The sequence below is a fragment of the Leuciscus leuciscus genome, assembly GCF_965113295.1.
Source record: "Leuciscus leuciscus genome assembly, contig: SUPER_11_unloc_2, whole genome shotgun sequence".
Lineage (NCBI taxonomy): Eukaryota > Metazoa > Chordata > Actinopteri > Cypriniformes > Leuciscidae > Leuciscus > Leuciscus leuciscus.
In genome coordinates, this window is record NW_028118545.1 from 582,887 (window position 1) to 589,320 (window position 6,434).

The following is a 6,434-nucleotide window of genomic DNA, read 5'->3' on the forward strand; positions in this document are numbered from 1 at the left end:
AACATGAAGACATCAATTAGTGATGCACTCTAAAAACCTACAAAGTATGAAAGAACATTAATGAGATCTCACCTAACAACTGCAGGCTTGCAGCAATGGCTACAAAATGGTTGGCCAACATCCTGAGTTTGGATGAGGCATTTAAGGTGGAATGGCCTTGCCTCCTTCCATCTTTGTGAGGCTTGCTGCTGCCTGAAAGCCCATGATCATGATGCCCTCTGGATTTCAGGGGAGTCCGACATAGCAGAGAGGCTCTCCATGTTTTTTTCTGCAAAGACAAATATTAATTTAATTGACAAAGGACCATTTCTATGCAGACCCATGATTTCATAAAAATGGGTAAATATATTGCCAATGCTTTCAGTAACATAAATTTCAGAACTTTTCCAAATCAACTTTCCAACAATCTAGGGCCAAATTCAGCATACTTTGAAACATGTATCAGGGTAAATTGTATGAACGTGAAAATTGAGACGTAATTCCATTGGGACAAAATTGAAAATACTAAATGTGTGATTGAAACTACCAAAAAAGTGGTTCAATAATAGGACTCAGGCCATTGTGGACACAATTTGTGGCTTTGATGATTTATAAGCAGTTGATGTGGGTACAACTGACCCTTCGCTAAGCCACGTCCGATACCGCCACAGGCCAATTCATGCCTTAGCAGGCCTTAACTAGGCACGGGAGGTCTGGCAAGCTTTCGAGTTTTAACATTTTATGCCAGAATTTTACATGAATCCAGGATTTGGGTGAACCCTGCTTTCAGAACTGCCTCAGAAAATTACCTAAAAATAATTCAAATGTATTCGACCATATTTTACCAAATTCCACTTGAGGATCAAGACTGGCTGCAGGAAGATCTTCAGTGAGCAGGTAGTTCCCGATCTGGTTGTGTGTAACTACAACAGAGCACACAGAGAAATAAAACCAAGTTAGACCACCAACACAACTTGATTTATTGACATGATGTGTAACCAATTACTATTATTATTATTACCGGTAGCTGAGGCTTTGGGCCGCCCTCCACGCCTCCCCCTTGGCTTGCCACGCCCTAAACACGCCCTTTTTGGGATTGGCGGAGGGGGAACTTGCCTCTGCTCCTCGGATTCTTTCTGGGGGTTGAAGTGAAAATCATGATTAGGCTGTTAAATATATTTTTAACAAAAGATGCAATGGATATGAAAAAAAAAAAAACTCTTATCATAAACTTTATACCCTATATATTTTGAGGTGGAAAAACAATTTCAAGAAAGAATCCTTGATCAATGCATTCAGTTTGGCTGGACCAAGGAGTTCAAAAGTAGAAACCAACTCTATACCCCTTTCATAAAAATGTTTGACAATTGAGAGCAGCTAGATACAATCACAGACTGAATGAGTCTGAGGTACCTAGGCTTATATAATAGTCTACAAGAGTGATTATTATAGCCTAAATATTTCTTCAACCATTAAGGTACAATGGATTTTTTTGTATGTGGTAATACATAGAATAGGACTAGGACCCAATGTAGGCACTCTACTTCATTGCATCTGAAAATTAATTTAAAAAAAAATAAACGCCTAAAAAACACCTACCCTGGCTTCAGTCAGAACATGTTCTAAGCTCATTTCAAGAGCCATCCGTCTCCCCTCCATGTAATTGTCATCTTGACAATCGGTGACACGTGTAGTGGTCATCACAGAAACGAGGGGCAGACAGAAAAAGAAGGACAGACACAGAGATGGACAGACAGAGATAAGAGACACAGACAGAAATGAGAGACAGACCGAAAGACAAACAGTGCACAAATCCAGAGAGGTTGGCGCTTAAAAGGGCCTTTGGTTGTGGTGGTGTAATGATAATCTACTAGTAGGTGGGTAATGTTGGAAGAATCTAAAAACAAAAACAAAAAAACACTTGTTTACGGGGAGGGAGTTAATGGGACAGAGACAATGAAATGACTTAACAATGGATAAAATATAACATTTTTGTGACTGTTATGCACAGAGCTAAATATACCTTTTTTTAATGAGCACTGAAGTGCTCAATTAAAAAACTAAAATGGACTTGGTTCTGTTCACTCTATTTTCTTTAGCGAATTTTTTTCTATTTTCTCTATTATCTTTTATTTCATATTGAAAAATTGTGATTAGCCACAATAGTAGTTATGAATTTGTATAGTTTATTATGGATTTATGTGGGTGTTTATTATATAATTTTGCGTGGATTTTTAACAATGAAACGTTAGGCTGTAAAACTAACCAATCTGGCAACACCGTTCTTCATTCTGAACATTTAATGTTGGATAATAATTGTGGCCTAATGTAATACTGAAAATCTTATATTCCCCTATGATTGTAGGCTACCTTACATGATTATATATGCGACAAAAATGAACTTGAATTCAATTAACGTTAGCTAACTTTGCTAGCCTGCAAAAATCGATATTTTGGTGCAGAAAGCTATAAAGTCTTCGATCATTTATCGTCATAAGAATGAAATGGCCACCTTACAAAGTTTCTAAACACAACTTCTTGTCCTAATTCAACAGTTTTTGATGTGTAAATGTAAGAATAGTATCCATCTCTATTAATTAACTCTTCTACTTACCGAGTGGAAAATCGCAATGGACCTTGGGATCGACCCATACGGTGACGTCAGCGTTATTAATTAGAGGATTTAATAATAATAAAAAATACAAATAAAACTGATTAATTGAACACAATCGTAGCATATGATATATATATATATATATATTTATTAAAATCAGCAAACCTCCGATAAAAATACGTTTTTATCCAGCATGCTCTAGTTAAAGCAGTCAGCGTCCTAACTTACCTATGACAAGAAAATGCTTAAACTGCTTACTTGCACGCGCCTTGGAGCGTTGTTAAACTCATCTTTTAATGCCGTTTTACCTGCAGTTGAGCGTAGGTTTGGTCAAACTCACCTCTGATTTCCGGTTTACCTGCAGTTGAGTGTTGTTAACCTTTAATTAGTGTTTGGGGTCATACAGACCCCAATGGATTTTTCCTTCATTTTTTAAAAGTGTTAACTTCATCTCAGGGGCATGAAACTCTGGAACTTTTCCTAAATAATCTATCTAAACATGCACAAAAAAACTGGGCTTGATTTGGTTGTTCTAAAGGTGTGTAAATTTTTTTTTACCTTTTAAGGTGTTTGGGGTCAAAATGACCCCACATTGAAAATGAATGGGAAAATGAAAAAAATGACTTTTTTTTATTTTATTTGTCAAAAAAATAAAAGTAAATCCATTATAAATCTGAAAATTTCTACATAGAAACCAAGGTCTGGTCCTAGAGCATAAATAAAAAGTAGAGCGAACTTTCTATCTCACACACACACACACACACACACACACACACACACACACACACACACACACACACACACACACACACACACACACACACACACACACAAACACATAAACAAACACACAAATGTATGTGTTTGCAACAGAGAGCATTTTTACAGAAATTGGCAAATAAAATAAACAAAACTGGCATAAATCTAAAAGAAATTACATTTAAATCAAGGTCTGGTCCTAGAGCATAAACCCAAAGTGGAACGAACTTTCTATCTCATACACACACACACACAAACACACACACACAAACACACACAAACACACACAAACACACACATGTATGTCACTGCAACAGAGAGTATTTTTATAGAAATTGGCAAATAAAATAAACAAAACTGGCATAAATCTAAAAAAATTTACATCTAAATCAAGGTCTGGTCCTAGAGCATAAACCCAAAGTGGAACGAACTTTCTATCTCATACACACACACACACACAAACACACACAAACACACACATGTATGTCACTGCAACAGAGAGTATTTTTATAGAAATTGGCAAATAAAATAAACAAAACTGGCATAAATGTAAAAAAAAATTACATTTAAATCAAGGTCTGGTCCTAGAGCATAAACCCAAAGTGGAACGCACTTTCTATCTCATACACACACACACACAAACACACACAAACACACACATGTATGTCACTGCAACAGAGAGTATTTTTATAGAAATTGGCAAATAAAATAAACAAAACTGGCATAAATCTAAAAAAATTTACATTTAAATCAAGGTCTGGTCCTAGAGCATAAAGCCAAAGTGGAACGAACTTTCTATCTCATACACACACACACACAAACACACACAAACACACACAAACACACACAAACACACACATGTATGTCACTGCAACAGAGAGTATTTTTTTAGAAATTGGCAAATAAAATAAACAAAACTGGCATAAATCTAAAAAAAAATTACATTTAAATCAAGGTCTGGTCCTAGAGCATAAACCCAAAGTGGAACGAACTTTCTATCTCATACACACACACACACAAACACACACAAACACACACATGTCACATATGCAACATGGAACAAGCTTGTTGAATGAATGATTCTCTATGGCCCTCTATGGGATATCTTTGGCCATTGCACTTTAATTCCTTTCCTATAAGAAATAAAGTTTTTCAACTAACCTTTAGATGGCAGTGTTCTATCCCTAACACATAGAGCAATGTCCAGAAACTATTTATATTTAATTATGATCATCATTTAAGTGATTTTTTCTTTTAAAAATCATTTTTCATGAGCCAATTTATGGCCTAGTTATGTATTCGTGCAGTAAATAGGTAAAAAACTTCAAAATTTCCACAAAAACACAGCATAAATGGATAGTTTAGAAGTAAATAAAAAAAAAGATATATAGTTTTCCATATAAAAAAATTATATTTCCTTATGCAATTGCTCTTTAAAAGTTTGGGGTCAAAATGACCCCAAACACCTTAAGTGTTGTCCTTTTTTAACAGTGATTAATTAAAATCACCGCTGAATGCGGTTGCACACCGTGTGCGTTGTTAAACTCACCGCTGATTAACGCGCTAAACCTTTGCGCAGAGGGCACTTTGATATCAGATTGCGAGGGTTTTTAAACATCAAAAACCTGTTGGAGGGCCAGATAAAAATGGTCTAGGGGCAGCCATTTGACTCGCCCTGAATATTTTTTTGGGTCGTGCTGACCCAAGACGTCAAATTTCAACGCTGCAGGCCAGGGTTCCAGAAAGAATCGTGCTGTTCCAATTGAAATGCATTAGTTTAAAAAACGTGCTGAAATTACGAAAATAACGGCAGAAAGAATCGTGCTGGATGCACGAAAGATTCATCCAATTGAAATGCATTAGTTTAAAAAACGTGCTGGAGTTACGAAAATAACGAAATAAACGTGTCCCTGCCACGAATAAATAGATTAAATTACGTGACCACTTCACGAACTGCCGTGAGACTGGGTTGACCAGTCACTACTGCAGCGTTAAACAGATTTCAACAAGATTTCAACGTCAAACAAACCAGACAACTCGTTTAAATAGTATTTTTCTACAAACTGTTAGCTAATAATTTTGTCAAGATGGCTACTGTAGTGGCACAGTCTCATTATATATTCGGATTGCGGACAGGAGTGAGGAATAATTTGTTGTATTTTGATGAGCAAACCATCATATTTCCGTGCGGAAACAACTGTGTGCGCTATAACATCAACCAATTTTACATTTTCAACTAGCAGAATAGTACAGAATCATATTAGCAAGGTTCCTCAGCTCCACTCCCGCCCCGCCTCTTTGCCTATTTTCTGTTATCCGGGAGTGACGCAAGGCCAAGATGGCGACGGCCGGCTCCGCCTACTTTAGGCTTCAAAAATGCTCTTCAGAAACCTACGGGTGACGTCACGGACACTACGTCCATATTTTTTTTACAGTCTATGGTTATCACACGCGCAACAACTTAAAAGATTTGAACGACACGTTTAATTCATCTATCTGTAAATATCTTGATATTGATTAAACTTGCTCATTTTGTGGTCTTTTTGAAGAAACTGCTGCCCATTTATTTTGTGAACACATTTATGGTTTGATTTAAGTTATATTTAACCCTACTAATGTGACCCACCGTTATATCCTTAAAGGTATAGTTCACTTTGAAATTAAATGTTGGTATGTTTTAGCTTACCTCAAGGGCATCCAAGACGTAGGTGTCTTTTTTTCCGCAGTAGTTTCAATTTTGATATTTTTAGGTCAAACGGTTTCGCAGTAGCCAAGGCGACATCTAGTGTATATATCTATACCCGCCCGCGCTCTCAGATCACTTGGACGTGGCTGAGTTCAAGAGGTAAAAACGATATAAAAACTGTTCGTTTTCTCACACAAACCGCTCGTTTCGTGTCTTAGGCCATCAATGTGTACTTTCGATGGGGAATTGTTTAATTTGGACGACGGGGAATTGTTTTAATTTGGACTCTGTGCATGCTGTTTGAGACAAGTGACCATCGACCTGCATTATATGACTAACAGACAAGAACGGTTTGACCTAAAAATATCAAAATTGAAACTACTGCGGAAAAAAAGA

The 6,434-nt window shown here is 36.7% G+C and overlaps 1 long non-coding RNA gene across 1 annotated transcript in view; it reads left to right on the top strand.

Moving 5' to 3' along the window:
* The window catches only part of LOC309510125, a 148,759-nt gene extending 145,232 nt beyond the window's left edge, over positions 1 to 3,527 (top strand). The window contains exon 2 of the long non-coding RNA XR_014210219.1: positions 2,983 to 3,527. This is a non-coding gene — a long non-coding RNA (uncharacterized lncRNA). The remainder of the gene's footprint in view (positions 1 to 2,982) is intronic.
* Positions 3,528 to 6,434: the final 2,907 nt, after the last annotated feature.